Source organism: Cervus elaphus, chromosome 11, assembly GCF_910594005.1.
Source record: "Cervus elaphus chromosome 11, mCerEla1.1, whole genome shotgun sequence".
Classification (NCBI taxonomy): Eukaryota; Metazoa; Chordata; class Mammalia; order Artiodactyla; family Cervidae; genus Cervus; species Cervus elaphus.
Genome location: NC_057825.1, coordinates 76,954,883 through 76,976,301, shown reverse-complemented (window position 1 = coordinate 76,976,301; position 21,419 = coordinate 76,954,883). Strand labels below are relative to the sequence as shown.

Sequence of the window (21,419 nt, the reverse complement as noted above, 5' to 3'; positions counted from 1 at the left end):
TATCTTTTGAGTAACTGTGTGTTTAGAGAAAGAGGCAGTTTAGTATCTTAACTGAACAGTTAAATAATCGATCATTGAAAAATTTCAAAAGTAATATATGACTTGGTTTGCTCTTTTTTTCATTTAAATTTTTAAGAGAGCAACTTTATTAAGATATAATTTACATAAATAAAATGCACCAATTTTGATGTTTTGAAAATTTTACATATGCATGTAACTACTATCTCAATCCAGAGATAGAACATTTCCATCAGCCCAGAAAGTTCCCTTGTGCCCTTTTCTACTCAGTCTCTAATTCTCTTCTCAGGCAACCATTGATCTGTTTTCTGTTGCTATAGATTAGACTCTTCTAGTTATTCATATAAATGCACCTTATATATAATAACTCATTTTTTCCTCTAGCTTCTTTCATTTAGCATAATGTTTTTGAGATCCATCCATGTTGTCATTTTCATCTGTTGTTTATCCCTTTTTTCACTGTTGAGTAGTATTATATGAATATACCCACAATTTGTTTAACCATTTATCTGTTAACAGATATTTGGGTTGTTTCCATTTTGGTCTATTTTGATTAACACTGCTGTGAACATTCATGTACAAGGTTCTTGTAAGGTCATATGTTTTCATTTCTCTGGGGTAAATGCCTAGTTGTATATAAGTATGTGTTTAATTGTGAAAGATATTACTAAACTGTTTTCCACAGTAGTTGTACTTAGAATTTCACATTGCCTCCAGTAATCTATCAGAGTTCCAGTTGCTTCATATCTTTGTCAGTAGTTAGTATTGTCAATCTTTTTAGTCATTTTAGTGGTTATATAATGTTATCTCATTGTGATTTTATGTATGTACCTGATGACTATGATGTAGAGCATCTTTTCTTATGCTTACTGGCCGTTTGTATATTTTCATTTGTGAAGTGTATGTCAAATTTTTGGCCCATTTTAGAGTTGGGTTCTTAATGAATTGTAGGAGTTCATTATATATTCTGAATCTGAGAACTCTTATCAACTATGTAGTGAGGGCATCTTCTCCCAGCTGGTGGTTAGCCTTTGCATTTTGTTAATGGTATTTTTCAAAGAGCAAAAGTTTTTAATTTTGATGAAGTCCAGTTTATTTACTTGTTTTTCTGTGGTTCCTAGTTTTTGTGTCCATCTAAGAAATCTTTGCCTGTACTAAAATTATGAAATTTTTCTCCTATGGTTTTCTTCAAAAAATTTTATTGTTTTGACTCTTATATCTTGGTTTATGGTCCACTTTGAGTTAATATTTACATGTGACATGAAGTAGAGGTCAGAGTTCTTTTTTGTTATTGTAGTTGCATGTGAATATTCAGTTGTTTCAGCACCATTTACTGAAAAAGACTATCCTTTCTCCATTAGTTTACTATTGCATCCTTTTTGCAAATTATTGACTATATATGGATAGAACTGTTTCTAGACTTTCTATTGTTTCATTGATGTTTCATGCCAGTATCACATTGTTGTGATTACCATGTCTTCATAGTACATCTGGAAATGGAGTAAGTCTTCCAACTTTGTTTTTGTTTCTCAGTATTGTTTTGGCTATTCTGGATTTTTGCTTTTCCATATAAATATTAGAATCACCCTACAAATTTCTATTAAGTCTACTGGAATTTTGATTGACATAGCACTGAACCTATAGATGAATTTGGGGAGAATTGACATCTTAACAATATTAAGTCATGTAATCCATGAATATGATATGGTTTTCTCTTTATGTAAGTATTCCTTAATTTTTCTCAGCAAAATCTTGTAGTTTTATTTTACAGTAGTTTGTATTTTATTGCACATTCTTTGTTAAATTTATTTCTAAATATTGAATTTAAAGATAATATTTTAAATCACATTTTTACATTTTAATTTCCAGATATTTGTTGCTAGAAATCAGTTTATTATTATCAGAAATGTATTTTAAATATAAGTAAAGTACATTATGAAATTTTTAATGATAAACGTAGATAATTTCTGAAAATCATTAGCATAGTCTGATCATATTAACTGTTAGCTCCTTGCTTCTTTCCTTCATCATTCATTTTTAACCCTAAAATACTGAAGTTTAAACAGATCTTTACACTTAAGTGAATGCGTCATTATAAATATGAGCATGGTTTCATGTAACAGCTTTCAGTACTTTAGATTCTGTGGAAATTATCTTTGAGATCTATTTCTTTTTTTGTAAAGATTTTTTTTTAATGTGGATCATTTTTTAAAAGTCTTTTATTGAATTTGTTACAATATTGCTCCTGTTTTCTGTTTTGGTTTTTTGGTCCTGAGGCCTATGGGATCTTAGCTCCCTGCATTGGAAGACGAAGTCTTAACCGCTGGACGGCCAGGGAAGGCCCTGAGATCTGTTTCTATAATCTGAGTGAACAGAACGATTGAGGATTGCCACTTAAGTATTTAAAATTTCATCTTGTACTAATTGGCCTTAAGAGCCTATTAGCTACAGCATTTGACCAAGTATAAAATTATCTTGTTTTGTTTTGAATTTAACAGGTACTCTGAAATGTGAAATGTTATTTACAAATGTTCGATTTTAACTGATAAAATTTTAATGGCTATTTAAACTTTTTAGATTTAATCTTAACTGATTATTTTATTGCTGTAGCTCTCTCTGTCAACTTACTATAAGCATGTTAGCACTGCATTTTTTCCTTTAGTAAGAAGTCATCTGAACAAAAACTGCATTTAAGTAACATAGTTTGAATGGTCCAGTATATTGAGAAAGAATATTGAATCATTTCCATCAGAGTGAAGATATTAGCACATCTGGGTAAGTTTTAGAAACAGTGTATTCAATGATTTATATTTAAATTCTGTAGAGATTATATAAATATTAATACACAGATAAAATTGATTGCATTTAGTTACCTGTTTAAAAATGGAAATATATTTATTGCTTCTCCATATAATACACTCTCACTGAAAAAAAATCCGACAATATAAAAATGTGAAAGCCCTCTTGAAATTCTATCCCATAGATATAGCATTTGTTAATGTCTAGTAGATTTCCTTCTAGGCTTTTTAATGCATATATAAGCATAATTTTTAAAACTTGTTGAATCATGCTGTGTATATTTTACTCTGTACTCACTTTTTTCTTCTTTCTCTAACTTAATATTAAACATCTCACCATATCAAGCTATCAGACTAGTTCATCTTTTTAATGGCTGCATGGTTTACACTGTGAACTGTTCCTTAGTTTATTATACTCTCCATTGATGGATAGTTAGATTTTCCTTAACTTTCTGATATTTTAAATAGTACTTCAGGGAATATACTTATATTAATTTTTTCTTGTTTTTCTTACAAATTATCACAAACAGTATTTTAAAACAGCATAAATTTATTATTATCTTACTATTATCTATAAGTCAGAAGTCTGACATTGGTCACACTGGCCTAAAATCAAGATATATGTATCCTTTCTGGAGTCTTAGAGGTATATATGTTTCCTTGCCATTATCAGCTTCTAGAGTTTTTTCTCATTTTTTGACTCATAGCCGCCTTCCTCCATCTTCAAGATGGGGAATCAGGAAATCACCATTGGAACTGTTGAGTTCAAGAATATATACTTGAGATCCAGAGATCAAAAAGCTGCCATTGTAGCTTCCTCTTTCACCCATGAAGTTGATGGCCGGATACCAGAATGATTTGCTGAGGAATTCAACATGTCTGTCATTGTGTTTTCAATAGCAATAGCTAGCTAAAGTATTGTCTTATGTCCACATTTCAAATTGCTTGTAAGTAAGTTTTAAGTGGTGCAACGTATTTCACATCCAGAACCTTCGCTACAATAGAATCTGGAAAAATAATTTTCTTGCTTCTATAATATAAGAAGTCAATCCAGAAGGAGGTTTGGAATGTATGCGTACTGTGCCTTTTTCGCTATATCTTGCACAGTAGATATCTAGCCATGTGCTGCAAGATTGCTACTGATGTGTGTGTGCTGCATGGAGGTTGACCGGGAGCTAGGAAAGTGAGTCCTTCTGTGTGAATCACGGTTCTTAGTTTCCAATATCAGAACCCACACTAGTTGGTTTCACTGAAATGAAATTTATTAAAGCCTTGAGGAACTCCAGGAATCCTAGAAGAGCCAGAAAGTGAGACTTGGAGGAAATATATCAAGTAAAGTGTCCAAATCCCATCAGGAAGCTGCTTTAGTGAAGACATCATTGATGCCACCACTTGTCACTGAATCCATAGACTGTGTTCAATCCCATGAGATACTGCCTCTTCACTTTGCTCACTAATAAATGAAGTCATGTGCAGGAGTGTTTGCTTGGCTGAGCCTGCTTGTATTATTAGCAGGGTGAGATGAGAAAGTGAGTTCTGACTTTTACTCTAGAGAGGAGAAAAGCAGAAAAATTTTCCATCCATCTTAAAAGGCTGTTAGGAAGATGCTGAGTATACACAGACATGAAGATGTCCACTATAGTGAGCAATGAATCAAAGACAAATAAGCAATATTTTATAAACAATGATGTGGTTTTATGTCATACGTAAATTTCTTTTTGTGAACTCCTAACTTTTTTGTAGATCTGGTTTAAACAGTCCAGTTTGTCTCAGCTGAGTAATTGTAGGACTGTTTTAGGATGTTTTTAGGCTTTAGGAATTTTTATTTTTGGAGGCAAACTGTATCAAGCTCATTAATCTATGGCCCACATATAATACAACTTAAGTGCAATAGCATGTGTTAAATTGAAATCTACTACTGCCTCTATTTTGTAGACATTTTTCTGGACTTCATTAATTTTTATCTTACAGTTTCTGTTTTGTATGTTGGCACATATTTTTTTAGATTTCAGGTATTTTCATAAGTCTTTGGAAATCACATAGGCTTTAAGCAGTATGTCATTAGTACCAAGTGCACCAAACAGCCTTAAAGCTCTGTGTGGAATCCATTGTCCAAGCTTGGGCCAAAGGGTTAAATTGGTAACTTCCCCCAGCAAGATAGCGTGTAGCAACAGTGGTAATAAATGATAAGATCCTTAAGGGGAAAGGGAGAGACTAAAGTCGGGCTGTTTGATACCTGAATATGCACAGTATAATAAAAGGAACATACAGCTAGTTGCTTTTCTCATGGCTTAAAAGATATAACTCTGTTTTATGAGAACTGTAAAATTAACATGTAAGAAAGTGTAGATATGTAAAATAATATGTATCACAAATTCAAACCAAGCCAATACAGGTATTTCTAAACAGATAGTAAGAGATAATAAAAAATTTCTGTCTACTCTGCAATCCTTTTTAGCAGGGATCTATTCAAAATGAACAAATCATTCCTTTGATCAGCCTTGTTAGTCCATGTGACAATTTAATTAGAACTTATTTTTCTGTGTTTTACTGATGTTGAAAAATCTCAGTACTTTTGTGAATGGGGAGGTCTACCAGTTTCAGTTTATATTTTAGTTGTCTTAAAATCTATAAGCAGTTGTATACATTTTATGAGGTCCAGGTTCGGTTCAGTTCAGTCGTAGTTGTGTCCAACTCTTTGTGACCCCATGAACCGCAGCACGCCAGGCCTCCCTGTCCATCACCAACTCCCGGAATCCACCCAAACCCATGTCCATTGAGTCAGTGATGCCATCCAACCATCTCATCCTCTGTTGACCCTTCTCCTCCTGCCTTCCATCTTTCCCAACATTAGGGTCTTTTCAAATGAGTCAGCTCTTCGCATCAGGTGGCCAAAGTATTGGAGTTTCAGCTTCAACATCAGTTCTTCCAATGAGCACCCAGGACTGATCTCCTTTAGGATGCACTGATTGGATCTCCTTGCAGTCCAAGGGACTCTGAGGTCCAGGAAATAGCCTTAAAAATGTCTTTTATTTGTTGGTTTGTAGTAATCATTTTTTAAAGTGCAAAGACTGTCACAATGATCAGACAATAGATAATGTGGTACCATCATTCCCTCTTTTTAGTATTTAGAGCTTTAGCTATCTGAGAAATATTCATACAACATCACTTATCACTGAAGCTTAGATGAATACTCAGGAGAGAAAATTACACAATTATTTTAGGTAATTATATATAAAGATGTATTAATTATAAAAATCTAACATGAGTTTAGTAATGATAGGATATAGCTTAAATCTCTGGCTTCTATTTAAAAAATTTCCAAAAATCACATCCAGGTATAAGAAATAAAAAGGTGACATGTTCATCTGTGTATAATTTGCATATTTCTGCCTAAGTTACACAGTCAAGTCTTGGGCTGTTTGCTAATTAATCTTTGCTGTTGCTTTCATGAGTTTTTTTTTTTTCTTTCTTTACTATTTAATGAATGCAACAACAAATATTTAGGACTCAACCAACACTTTTTCCCTAGTTGTGAGAGAGGGAATTACATATGTAAAGAGAAAGAATATACAAAATCTTGGTATAGTGAGGTGCATCGGACGCATGATTGAGATTATTAGTAGACCCCTGAAGGTAGTATGGAGAATTTGGAGCTAAACCCATTTATTAACATTTAAAAAAATATTAGTTTGATAGAGTATGCCCAGGCTTATTATCCAGGACAGAGTATCATCTGTTTTTTAGCCTGCATTCTGCTGGTGGAAACTTGCCTGTTTTTTTTCCCCCTCTTGGGTAAAGTTTTTTTTTTTTTTAATTAAGGGATTAACTGTCACCTCATTATCATTGTTAATAACTTTCAGAACTCTTTGCTGTTATCCATCACAGTGGTCAAGAGGATCACAAAGAAAGTGGTACATCTTTATTCACAGAGAAAGTTGATTATTGGCTGCTTCCTATATCTGTTATACATTTCCTTTGAACATTTGTGGAATAGTAATGATTAGAATTAAATTCCTGTAAGTGATTCTTAATATTGTGTGTGAGGGGGAAGATAGAGCAATATTAAATATCAAATAAATAAGACCATAGAAAATAAAACACAAACCACTAAGATACTACTAATATTTCCTCCTGAACTGTTTATTTTTCTCCTATTCACATAGTTCTTTTAAGCAGTTTTCTTCAAAGTTTTGAAGAAAAGACTTTTTCCTATTTAAAAATTAAGAAATTTTTAGCAATGTGAAGAAATTTTATTTACATCTTTTCATTCTTAATTAACCCATTTATTTCATATTGCAAATATAATTACATATATTGTGAAATGATTGCCAGTATGTTTAATGAACATCCATCATCTCACAGTTATACATTTTTTTACTTTATGATGAAAACTCTTAAGATTTACTCTGTTAGCAACTTTCATATGTATAAAACAGTGTTATTAGCTATAGTGATCATGTACATTACATCCCCAGAACTTATTTATCTTAAAACTGGAAGTTTGTACCTTTTGACCATCTTTCCCAAATTTACCCATCCTCCACTTCTTCTCTTGTGGCAATTACAAATCTGATTCTGTTTGTTTTTTTAAGACTCCGCACATAAAATAATCCAGTATTTGTTTCTGTCTGACTTATTTCACTTAGCATAATACCCTCAAAGTCTGTCCATGTTGTTACAAATGGCACTATTTCCTTGTTTTTTATGACTGAATAGTTTTCCATTGTATATAGAAACCACATTTTCTTTATTCAGTCGTCCATTAGCGGCCACTTAGGTTGTCTGTGTCTTAGATATTATAAATAATACTGCAATGAACATGGGGGTACAGATGCATCCTTTTCTTTGGTTATATTCCTGGAAGTAGAATGCTGGATCATATTGTTCTATTTTTAACTTTTCAAAGAACCTCCATACTTTTTTCCATAGTGGCTATAGCATTTACATTCCCATCAACAGTGCACTGGGGCTCCCTTTTTTCCATATTCTCACCAGTATTTTTTATCCCTTATTATGGTTTTGATATGCATTTCCAAAATGGTGAGTGATGTTGAGCAACTTTTCATGTACCTGTTGTCTGAATATCTCCTTTGGAAGAATGTCTATTTGCCCACTTTAAATTGGAATATTTATATTTTTGCTGTTGAGCTGTAAGAGTTCCTTATTTATTTGGAGTATTAATCCCTTATCAGATGTGTGGTTGGCAGATATTTTCACCGGTTTTATAAGTCGCCTTTTTATTTTACCATTTCCTTTGCTGTATAGAAACTTTTTAGTTTGATGTAGTCCCAGCTATTTATTTTTTATTTTGTTGCTTTTCCTTTAGGTGCCATTTCCAAAAGATCATTGGTAAGACCCATGTCAAGAAGTCTTTTCCCTATGTTTTAGGAGTTTTATGGTTTCAGGTCCTATGTTTAAATCTTTAATCCATTTTGAGTAATTTTTGTTAAGATAGGGGTCTAGTGTCATTCTTTCACATGTGAATAGATTTACTTGTTTGATAAAAGCATCCATGAGCTTTTCTTTCAAAGACAAAAAAAATTTGTGAAAATTGAAGTTGTAAAATGAAGATGCTCTCTTAGCTAAGAATGCCTTTCTAGAAATGTATAAATGCAATTATCCTTTAATAAATAAGCATATCTTCAAATTTCCTCAGTAATGTATCACTGGAAAAAAATTAAAAGATGAAATTGCTACTCACAATAACAATACAAAGTGAAAACAGTTGCAACACAGATCCAGGATGTTAGAGATGAATGAAAAATTATCTTGCTTTTTATAGTTAAAGTTTGCTAGTTTAGTATTTATGAACAGGCTTATAGACTACTGAATTACTCAGGTAAAATATTATTATCTTTGTTTCTAAAGCATTCTCTTTTTCTTCCTAAATCAGAAACAGAGAAAACTTAAAGCACATGACTCAGTTATAGTTTTTAGAACAGCAATGCATAAGAATGTTTTAAAGACTTAGGAATCCTTTCATCTCTCTGACTTTTCATCATTTCCATTCTGTATCTAGTTTTTGGTTGCAAAATAATAGAAACTGATGCTAACGAGTATAGAAGTAAAATTTATTGGACGTTGGGCAATTCCTAGAATCTGTGAAGAAGGCTGGAAAATGGGGCTTGGGAAATGGACAGGAGACAAGGGAGGCTGGGCCCAGGAACCTCTGTCCAGATGAGTGCGTAGGACCTTTCTAAGAGGTGAACTGCTTTTTGATGAAAGGATGCATAGGAACAGTGAATTTCCTGGGTTTTCAGCTTACCGGTGTACATTTTTTCATTAGCTCCTTTTTCAGAATCAATGTGGTGTGATGTACCCAGTGTCCTTTACACATTCAGTCTTAGTTTCTCTTTCCTGCTCATCTTTTCTATCATCAACCTGCAGTAATCATAAAAGTATCTTAAATAATTTTTTTAATGAATTCCTCAAGAGGAATAGTGTTTCTTCTACTGGTTGTCTTGCTTTTAGTGGAATTATTTCAAGAATGAACCCAGATGTGAGAACATGTAATCATACGTTTAGGTTCAGACTCAACCTCAAATAGCATCTCATATATCAGTTCCCCATCTCTGCCCTTCATCTGTTCTCCTGGGCTTCAGAGATACCATCCTAAGTACTTATATGAGCACAGTTTTTGCATTGAATTGTAACTTTTATTTTATTTTTATAAATTTATTTATTTATAGGCTGTGCTGGGCCTTTGTAGCTTTTCTGGCTTTTTGGCAGAGCACAGGCTCTAGGGTGCATGGGCTCAATAGCCGTGGCTCGTGGGCTCTAGAGCTCAGGCTCAGTAGTTGTGGCTCACAGGCTTAGTTGCTCTGTGGTATGTGGGATCTTCCCAGACCAGGGATCGAACCCATGTCGTCGGCATTGGCAGGCGAATTCTTTACCACTGAGCCACCAGGGAAGCCCTGAATTGTAACTTTTAAAAGACATATCTATCTTCATCATAGACTATAAATTCTTGGAAAATGAGAAACATTTTATTTAAATTTATTTTATGTGCCTAACACTATGTTTGGGATATAGTAAGTGTTCCATTTTAAAAATCAAAGTAACATGTACATACACTTAAAATATTTTGAAGGACTTATGAAAATTAGCCGTCCCTTTTCCTCCTGCCTTGCTCCTGGATTTCTTCTCAGAGGTTAACCCTTTTAACTTTCCTAAACTTTTCTTTCTGGTCGTTATTTCCATATTTCTTAAAGAATATCCTTATCCTAGTACTTCTTGATTTATCAGTTTTAGACAGCTTATGTTGACCACCCTCCAGTATTCCTGAGGTATACATCTTTCACTATTTCTGGTTTTATGAATAATCAGCACATAAATTAGTTTAACTATGCAAGTGACATTCGCTACACAGCTAAATACTATAATGATACTTTCTTATTCATTTGCAGAATTTCTTTTCCATCATTATGTTCCCTTCCTTGTATAACTTTTCTACTGCTTCTGTACTGTATCTATTTCTTACTTTTTTTTCCCAAGTCCTCTATCATTATGGCTTTTTAAATCAGTCTTTTTTTTTCTTCCCACTGTCTTTCTGCTCTGGTCTTGACTGGCTTTAATTTTTAAAGCCACAACATGGCTAGCAACTGTTCTTCTAGGCTGAATCTCTTGTTTGTTTTTTTCCACCTTTGCCTTCCTTGGCATATTGTGTGCTTTCTTGTTTTGTGGAAACACATCTTCAAGTAACCTCCTAAAAAAGAGAGGGAATTTTTCTGAGTTCTTGTATATCTGAAGTGAAAGTGAAGTGAAGGTCACTCAGTCGTGTCCGACTCTTTGTGACCCAGTCCATGGAATTCTCTAGGCCAGAATACTGGAGTGGATAACCTTTCCCTTCTCCAGGGGATCTTCCCAACCCAGGGATCGAACCCAGGTCTCCTGCATTGCAGTCTGATTCTTTACCTGCTGAGCCACAAGGGAAGCCCAAGAATACTGGAGTGGATAGCCTATCCCTTCTCCAGGGGATCTTCCCAATCCAGAAATATCTGAAGAGGTATTCTATCGCTGTACTTTATTGTTTATTTGATTGGGCATAAATTCTAGTTAGAGGATAAATGCCTTTTAGAACTTGAAGGCCTGTGTGTTGCCTTCTAGCATCCACTGTGGCAAATGAAGAGTCTATCATTTGTTTTGTAAGAAGCTTTTAGGGTTTCTTTTGTTCTTGATCTTTGAAATTTCATAATGAAAAGCTTAGATATGTATCTTTCAAAAAATGGATTCTTCTGTGCCTGGATAGGCCCTTTTAATCTGAAGACCTTTATCCTTCAATCTGAGAAGTTCTTTTGTAATATTCCCTTGATCATTTCTTCATTTTCATTTTCTCTGTTCTCTATTTTGAAACTTCTGTTAATCAATGTTGGATGAACTAGATTGAGCCTTTGTTTTTATTTTTCTTGTCTTCTTCTTTCTACGACTGCAGCTTAACCATAAATTCCCAGCTTCCTTTACAATTAGATGCAGCCATGTGACTAAGTTCTAGCCAATAGAATGTGAGCAGAGGTGATGTGTGCCCTTTCTAGAACTCTTTTAAGGAGTCTTTCCTTTCATCTTCCACCAGAGAGATGCAGTAAATAACGTGGCCTCTAGGGGATGGTAGAACCATAAAATAGAAGGATCCTGGGCCCATAAACCACCACCTGAAGTAAGTCAGATGGAGAAAGACAAATATCATATGATATCACTTATATGTGCAATATAAAAAAATGTGTACAAATGAATTTATCTACAAAAGAAATAGAGTTACAGATGTAGAAAACAAACTTATGGTTACTAGGGAGTAAGGAGGGGAAGGGATAAATTGAGAGATTGGGATTGACATATGTATACTATTATATATAAAATAGATAACTAATGAGGACCTACTGTATAGCACAGGGAACTCTACTCAATACTCTATAATGGCCTATGTAGGAAAAGAATCTGAAAAAGAGTGGATATATGTATATATATAGCTGATTCACTTTTCTGTACACCTGTAACTAATACAACATTGTAAATCAACCATATTCCAATGAAAATTTTTAAACACAAAAAACCAGAATTGATGGCTCTAGAAAAAGAAAGAGAAAAAAGAAAGCAGCCCATTGGCCAGAAATAGAAATGAATGTCCTTTGTATTTGAGCCATTAAATATTCCTGGGCCTGATGGTGGTACCATCTAACTTCACCTAATATGCATATGCAGTCATCTTTTCTTTTTCTTTTCTCCACACCCCCGCCCCCACCATTTGTGAGAGTTTCTTCTCTTTATTATCTACCCTTTCTAGCAAATTATTAATTTCTAACACCTCTTTCTTGCTTTATAATTTTTCTCTTTTCATGCATCCAGTGCTTATATATGTAGTGTCTTCTTGAATCTCTCTGAGGCTTTCTTAATTTTATTTCAATTTGTTTCCCAAATTACTTGTATTTTCTCCCAGCTCATTTTTTGGTTTGTTTCATTATTTATTTTGGTTTTTCTCTTTTCTCTTTCGGCTTTTTCTCAACTGTTGAGCCTTAGTTGTTCAGTCATATGTAAGAATGAGACAATAGAAAGCAGTTGAGAGCTCTATGCATATGTGGGTAGAGAGCTGCTTTAGAAAGATCAGGTGGAGAACTCCTAAGGTTTGAATGCACAGCGTTCCCTCTGTGCGCTGTTCAGTTTTTTTTCTGTTGAGTAGATACATGGCTGCTAGGAGATAAACTACACTGGATATAGACTTTCAGTTAGTCCCTCTAGTTTTAGCTCTGATCTTACTTCTCTTATGTAATGTCTGGTACGTCAAAGCCTAAAAACTCTAGGATTCTGATGGTACATTGTCTCCCTTCTCCATTTTTGGGTTCCTCTGCCTTGTTTTGCTAATTGCCATCCTTCCATCTGCTTTCCATCTTCCATAGGACATGATAGGGATTGTCTTTTCATCTATTATATAACCTCCTTATTTCTTCATGCTGTTTTGGGTTTGTAGTTTTTAACTCATCTATTACCATTTTCATTGGAACCTCTAGAGGAAGAGGAGATAAATGTGCGCTTTTAGTGTTCCATATTCTGCTGCTTACTGTTCCTGTGAGCCTTGCAGCTTGTTGTGTGAGGCAGCGAGCTCCACCTAGGAAGCTGAGAGCAAATGGGGGCGAAACAAAACCTATAGCGTTTTGTTTTTTAAATATACCATACAGAGCATTAAACAAATCTTTTAATTAGAAAAAATCCCTTTTTGATAAATAATAAAATCTCACACCTTCCTCTAGTATTGTTCAAAATTAGAACACATTCAGTATATCATGACTCAAAATTAAGGGACAAAGTATTGCTTTGTTTTCAAATTGCACAGATTCCTTTAGGGAGTCTTTGGTTCAGAATCTGCTCCCTATCACCATTCCATCCTGTCCTTAGAGAACTGCTAATTTAAAGGCTGCATCACATCTTATAGCTCTTGACTTAAAGAACTAAATGTTTAATTGCATCTAATGTAAAAATTCAGTACACATTTCAGGGGAAATTTTGAAGAATATTTCTAATCCAAAGATACAACATTATAAAGATAATGATACTTGTAGTTCAAGCTTTTAATGAATTCAAGAAAAATGTTGGCTCTATATATGTACCCACATATGCATATATATATAATGTATCTTCTATTAATTTTGCATCTTTGCTATAGAATACTTAGAGAAAAACCTGCCTTATATACAAAGTGACTTCTTTTGGGCCTTAGTCTGCCTTAACTTAAATAGTATTTTTATGTTTAATTTTAGCTATATGCTCAAAACAAATACTTTTAAAAATGAACATCAAAAAAGTAGTTTGCTTGAAGAATTCTTCGTCTCATAGATTTTAAATTTAATCTAAAGTTAGTAAAGAAAATCATACTTGTATTTTTATAATGACTTCATTCATATTGGTTATAAAAATAAAGAATAATTAAAAATAAAAGAAAGTTATTTAACTATAGTTAGTTGCCAGGTTTTTAAATGAATACAACTTCATTTTACCAAAATGTAGCAATATTTCAAATCTATCTGAGAAGAGACTAATAATCTGCCTAACTAGTATCTACTAACCATTATTATAACATCCATTTTGATGGAGAATATTTACTTACATTGTAAGAAGATAGCATGACTAAAAGAAGAAAACAGTGATTGCAAATTATCACGGAGATAGAAAGATGAGGTCATCATAGACTCTGATAGTTAACAGAGCAATCAAAAGCAATGACATTTGATATGAACTGTTTTGATTACAGAAAAGGTTATGATTCATTTTTATATTCATATATCTACTAGAAAATTTTCAGATTTATAAGATTGACTCTATTCATTTTTTGTAACACAATGAATAAATGATATTACATTTTTTAAAGGGCAGAAGAGTTGTTAAATCAAAAACCATATGTATAAAATGGAGGCTATTTTAGGAAGACTGATTTAATTTTCTCTCTGGTTCTAAGATTGAATCCATTAAGCAAAAACCTTAATGGCTTTGTTTATGACTTTAAAATAATATGAGAATCATTTTATCAAGTAATTTGCTTTACAAGAATATTTGGAAATTATGCCAATTCTAAAGTATAGTTTAGAATTTTTTGAAACTGATTTTACTGTTTGTATAATATAGAATTAAGTAAAGGCAAAGGTAACTCAGCATAATTGGTAAAAGGAAAATGTACTTAGTGGAGGGGTTGCTTAACTGTAAGTAAAATAAATATTTGAATTTTGGTACAAATAAAAATTTGTGGTTCTGCCATTGATTGAGAACGATTTCCTAGCAATAAGGAAAATCTAATATCAAGTGATTAAGAGTATCTAGGAAGATGTTCAGTGTGGAGGAAAATGCTAAGAATTAGTTAGTACACATTGTAATCATCAAATACATTCCCAAGATCAGTTGTCTGGTGAGACTGAAGTGTACTTGTGATTCAGGGTAGTCAGATTACCAACAAGCACACCAAAATGATACTTAAGAGAGTTTTGGTTGATGCTGCTTTCCAGAACTATATGACGAGGAAGCAAATGAATAACACTTTGGTAGAAGAACGCTGCCTACAAAATATTAAACAGCTAGGCTTCAGATATAAATCAACATGGAGCTCAAGATGCAATCAATAGCCTCTGCAAGATATACTCGATTCATAGTACAATGAATATATAACCAAAACCAGACTATGTATTTTCCTTTTTGATAAAAATGTTAAAGGGTTTGCAGACTTGGCTAATTCTCTTAGTAAACACAGTCCAAGATTTTTCTAGCATTTATGTGTGTGTGTATCCAGTTTTCTCAGGCTTCATACCAGCTCAGATGTATGGAGTCACATTTTAATAACTCAGATTCCACTGACTCTTAGAACTATTGCTGTTGCAGGACCTCAGCAGTGTGTCCCTGAAGTATTCTTGAGAGTCCCCAAGAATATCACAACGATCACACAGGAGGCCTCTTGCGCCTGGCATTCCTCTGCCTGTCCTAGTGTAGCCTCTTGTCCTACTCCTCGGCGGTATACTGGATGTATGCTGTGGTAGTATAGAACGTGGAGTGATTAGTTATGAAGCAAAGGAGCAATGCATTTCTCCCCTTTATAGATCTCCTTTGTTAAAAGTGTTCCCCAAAAATGCTGCTTCTGTCTGTCTCTCATACAGAATCTTCAGTGATACAGTTCTTCCAGTTTGTTTTTTTTTATGGGTTCTATGGAGGATGCTCAACAATTAAAGTCATTTTTCCTGTCCAACAACTCTTCAGAGTAATATCAGTGTGACCAGTTTCCTCCTTCACACTACATTTTGTTTATCTACTTACTTTTAGGACAAATTTCTTCTTAGAAGGTTCTCAGCAACTTCTATACCTCAACTCTCCCCATACACTTGGTTAACTTCATCTCACTAATGTACTAGACGTGCAGACTACTGACAGACCTTGTATTCTTCCCTAGGTAGCTCCTCAGGTACCACAGAGACGAGGTTCTAAATAATCAGGTGTCAGCCTCCTGCCTTTGGAATTAGATAAGGTGTAATTGCTTCCACTTCCCCAGGCAGGAAAATTCTGTTAGCGCCCCACATGGCTAAGCCAGTCCTGTGCGTCCTTTCCCTCTTAAGGTGGATTTTGACTTTATGCAACATTGGCTCTTGTTTACTGTTTTGTTACTTGTTTATATTAGGTTTTTTACCCCTTAAAAAAGCTTTAATGACTTTGTCTTGTGTAAGGGAGCCAGAAATTTGGAGGATCCAACTCCAGATGCAAACTTGTCATGACTCCATGAGTTTGTAAATCTATCGCAGACTTTCAGGGATGTCAAAGCAAGGGCAGCAGGCATTTGTCCCTGTGCCCTGGGCTCTGCCTGCTGGAGGGACTGTCTGCCTCTGGCCACTGATGGAGCAGGAGGTCATTTTGCCTTTTCCTGTCTTTTCTCTGTCCACTGGGGACTTTAAGAATGCTTTGTCTACAGAAGGCATTTGAAAGATAGGTTGTGAGAATCCTTGTTTCAGCCTTCTTGAACTTAAGTCAAAGAGGCTCTAACTCTTGTTTGAGCCCTGCCACCCCAGACAGGTCTCATCAGATGGGTTCACCTGACCAGCCCAGAAAGGTCTGAAACCCACTTAGACTCAGCTTGGCATCCCCACACTACAAGCTGTACTGCTGACTTTGAAACAACGTGGAATGTGTCAGCTTGGTAACTCAGGTGGTGTTATATAATTTTTTTTTAAAACTTTTCAATATTGTTAATTCAAACTAACATGTCTCAATACAAATCATATCCCATCTATAGTTTTGGTTGGTTGTTCAATCTGAATTAGCCTTGCCCAGACATGTATCTTTGCCTCTTTCTTGATTTTTATTTTATCATACTTAACTTCGTCTTCTACCATAGTGAAACTACTAATGACAGTGGATTACCCTTACAAGGTGTGGGGCGGTTTTGTTTTTAGTTTCTTTGTTTTTGCTTTTGAGAATGTGATATTTTCGTGAGACTAAGAAAGGAATGTGTAGGACAGAAGAATAAAACCTACTATAACTAGGTTGACTTATCATAATTAGGTAGGTTCTCATTAAGTACGGTTAAATAGAGTTGTGATAGATATCATGTACGGTAGGTTTGTGTGTGTATAAAATTCTCTAAATAATAAAAATAGTAAGTCATCACAGGAGAAGTTCTCTATAGAGTGAGAGCATTGTTTTGGGAATTGGGATTTGAGTCCCCAGAGTGGGCTTTCAGCTCTGAACGCTCGAGATTCTCAGTTGTAGGAGCAAGCCAACAAATCCCGCCTCGAACAAAGATACTCGTGGTGGAACAGTTGGAATGACCTGCCTTGTGGTCTCTGATGGTACAAAAGAATCTGCCCAAACATATGATCTCCATCAGATGTATAGTTAGGGCCTGGAATCACACCTTTCATTTTCTTTTTTTCTCCTTTAGCAGCCCTGAAGAGTTTTCACCAAATTGCAAACTGGAGTCAGGTAATGTTTGTTTCTGAGCTTTCAGAGGAAGCTGTTTATTTTAGTAGGCAATTTTCATGTGTGATGGAGTGAAATGTTGAGAAGGCAGCCTCTCATCAGTGGACAAACAATGCCTAAGAATTTAGCTAATGGCCCCCCTTCAGTGCAGAGAATAGATGGCAACAATTGTACTTGCAGACTAGACTGGGAGCTACTTGTTTGGCTGCTAGGTGTTAATGCAAATTTGTTCTTCAGCTCATTCAACCCTGGGGCTCCCATCCTTTGATTTAATTAAATGTAATTGGTTACATTGCTCCTCCCAGGCCCCTGAGGTGTTTTTGTTTATTGCTTACTCTTTGCAATAAAGCTTCAATTCATGGCACAAAATGCTGGATAAATAAGAGTCCTTTTTTCTTATGTTGGATTTGCAGGGAGATTATTCCTTTCAAATAGTTTGGCTTTACTGTTAAAAGTAAATGACCAGTGAAATAAACTCATTGGGTGGCAAATGTAGCATATCCAGAAGCAAGGAATTAAGTAAGGCAAATTACATGAGATTAGGAAAAAAACATGAAGTTGTAATGTTAAATTAGTAAAAATTTGCCAACCTACTCTGAGATATCAGCACTGTAAATAAATAAGGCTTTAATATGTAAGATTACCATTGTTATAGCATATTATTATTAAAGTTACTTTTAAATGCCAGCTACGAAATAGTGAAGTCATTTTGTAGTCATGCTGAATTCTCTTACTCATAAATATGCAAGTGGCCTTGTGGGGACAAAAGCGAGAATGATATTGACTTAAATTAGGTCAGCATAATTAACCTATTCCTTTTTAATGAAAGATTTTTTTCCCTTCTGCATAAGTTTATTTTTTTTTAACCCAAAGATACTGTAAATAACATGTTTTTTGATAAAGTGACTTTTTTTTTTTCCCTTTCAAGATTTCGTTTTAATTTGAGAAGTGGGGTAAATTATATTTGTAGTACTAACTTCTGAGGAAGCACTCAGAAACTTAGAAAAATTAGAATATTATCGTTCGTACTTCTCAATTCAGTTTTAAGTACCAAACTATGAATCATTTTTTCCCCCTTTTTATCCTTGTCAGTTGGATGAAATGGCCTGCCGGGAGCTGGTGTTTATTATAGTGTTGTCTTGTTAGTTCCTTTACTGCTTTCTTCTTTCCCTGGCCTTTATTTTTTCCCTTTTTAACTGTAGAGATATGAGATACTGCACCAGTGACACTTTCATGAATGCAGTAGGCTTTCTAAATTGCTGTGTCACCAGCCTAACTCATCTCTCTTCTGATGGGGGGAAGAAAGGAAAAATCCATGATAAGAGCACAGGTATTCTCAGTGCAATATAAAGCTTCAATTTCTCACAATAGGATTGTTTTGCAGGAAATTTTTTCTCGGCTCCTCTCACATTGTATTGCTGAAAAAGTGGGATCTTAAGCCTATCACGTTGTGCTATCAGAAAGTTAGGCCTTTCTTCCGGTGGTTGAGCCAAGTGAAAACTGAGTGGTTATTGTAATAAAAAACCAGAGGACACTCCCCTGGAGTGGGGTGCTGGAGAACTGACCTCAGGTGGCAGCTCAAACGTAAGTGTTGAGAGAAGACATGGAGTACCATGTTCACATCCTGGACGTGAGCTGTTGAAGAGATGGTGGTTTATTTCAGAGTAAGTTTTAGTTAGCCTGCCTCAGCTTGGGTGTAGGCAGAAATTCCAGCTGTCGGCCTGGGTCCGAAAATCTTAGATGGAAAGTACAGGCTTTGTCAGATAGTTTAGGATAATGTAACTTCTCACCTAGTTTTCATGAAGGAGTCAAAGTTTAAAATAATTCTTGACCCACATATGGGCAAATAACTTGTTTAACATGTTACCCGTTTAACATATTTAATGTAGTGGAGACTGGAGGTCTCTTTTGTAAATGGAAATGTAATGTCACAGACAGAAGGGAGGGAAATATTCCAGTGGTCTTTTAGATAAAACCAGATACTCTTTTCTTGTGCTTGAGTAATTTTGCTCCCTGTGCACTGGTAATAATAAGCCCATTGCCTGTCCCCTAGCTGCGACTCTCCTGAAGCCACAGCTTTGATTGGAAACTCTCAACCCCTGACCGGCCTCAGGAGCACTGATTACAGAGGCACCCCACACACTTCCCTCGTAAACATTTGGCAGATCAGGAAGTGCTGAGAAGTGATGCCCCTGGCTCTCAAAGAGGGTACTGGTGGGAGAAGAAATAGAACATTTTGCCTCTTGCAGCTGTCAGAGAGTGATTATGTCAAATGGGTTTTCAAGGAGCCACAAAGTAATTACAGGGTAACTTCTTGACATTATTTTCCAATGTTTGACTCAGCAGATGATGATGATTAATTGATGTGTATTATTTTATGGCTCTCTGAAACTTTGTTTGATACTTTAGGTAGAGGTCAGACTAAATCTTCATTTAGACTAATATAGCAAATTTACCTTAAATTTTAAGTTAGTTCTCCCTCTATTATAGACTCAGATGATTGCTTCAACTATTAGTCTTCTGATGACTGTAGAGACTATTTGGGCTACCTTTTTTTTTCTTTTAATCAAATCATGTGCTTTCAAAGTAGTATTTTCCTCTTTTACTGAGATGTTACTGTGAATTTCTCAGGCGATTGTGAGAATTAAATGAAAAGTGCTTAATACCTGGGCCATGGTTAAATGTCAGCTATATTATTGAGACATGACATGGTAATCATTAAACTTCAAAAATGTGTTTCCTTGTATGCTATCTCACTAATATGGTGGTCTAGGTAGCAGGGAAGAATTTGACACCTTGTTCATTCTATTGGTTTATATTTTCTTATTAATTTTAGTTCAATTTAAAATAGTGGGAAATATTTATACAATGGACTTGAGATGTATTTATGTTTCCTTTTCCAGGGCATATCTTATACATAAATGTCTATGTTATTTCATTCCAAGCAAGTAATTGATATAAGTAGGCCAAAATCAGGACATTTGTGACTGATATAATAGAAATTAAGACAAATTAATTAAAGTACTAAGTAATAAGTATAGTAGAGCTTTAATTATTTTACTGTTTGTAATTTTTAAATGTATCTCTTTCAAATCAAAGTTGTCAATGATGTGAGAAGTGTTTAGTGATCCTCTTGGACTTTCATAAGCTGTGTACAAAAAGTGTTTCATAGCCAGAATGTTTCTTATGAAAAGAATGGAAAGGTGTGACATTCTGAGAATTCACAACACTTTATATTGGGCCTAAATAGAAAAAAATTGTCTTAAGTTTCAATTTTGCCTTTGTTCCATATAAAAATACCTTCTATTTGCTGACCCACAAACTGTTCACCAAAAAAATAACCACTGTGTGTATAAATGTCATGTGAGTGAATGATTTGGTTATGGCGTAAATGATAATATTTGATGGACTTTTAAGAACATTCTTGAATATAGTTATATGAGGAAGTGCTTCTGAGTAGATTTTTTTTTAACATTTTCAGATATCAAATGAATATCAAATGAATCAAGTGAAAATCAAAATATTCATTCAAAAGTAATATTTTCTCACAAATTTAAGGGAAATATTTTAGAATCAGGTATCTTGCTATTAATAGGTTTCTGCCACGTCCTTTTACATATGAATGCATTCATTGTGTGCTGGTGCCTGTGCATGTGTTTGTGTTGTAAATAAATGAAGTAGGTGAGCTATTTATTAGCCATACTGCTTCTGCCTGCCAACTAGATATATCATCAACATTCCAGGTACAAAAGATGCTTAACCAGTTCAACTGAATAGTCTTCCTTTGTTTTCACAAAATGTGTTTCACAAAGAAAAGATGTTGCTCTCATGGTAACAGAAGGAGGGCAGTCTAGGATCTGCAGTGCCATCTTTATTATGTGTATGCTGAATGAAAAGAAACCAAGTATTCAACTGTGGGCTGTGTGGGATTCTTTTTTTTTTTTTTTTTGGTGTTGGTTGTGGTCTCCATTGATAGGATATTTTAGACTTCTAAAAAACCATCTGTTTATAGGAAGCACAGGGGGTGCACCCGTCTGTTGAATTTATTATGCGTAGTGCAAATAGCAGATGGCTCAGCAATAGGTTTATCCTTCTGTAGGAATTTGTTGTTTCTAAAAGTAACAAATCTTGGTCTTTCAGTATTAACATATCTTGGGACATTTGACT

The 21,419-nt window shown here is 34.6% G+C and overlaps 1 protein-coding gene across 2 annotated transcripts in view; it reads left to right on the top strand.

Annotated features, from left to right (window-relative positions):
• The window catches only part of CAMKMT (calmodulin-lysine N-methyltransferase), a 427,130-nt gene that overhangs the window by 50,133 nt on the left and 355,578 nt on the right, over nucleotides 1-21,419 (top strand). The window lies entirely within an intron of this gene.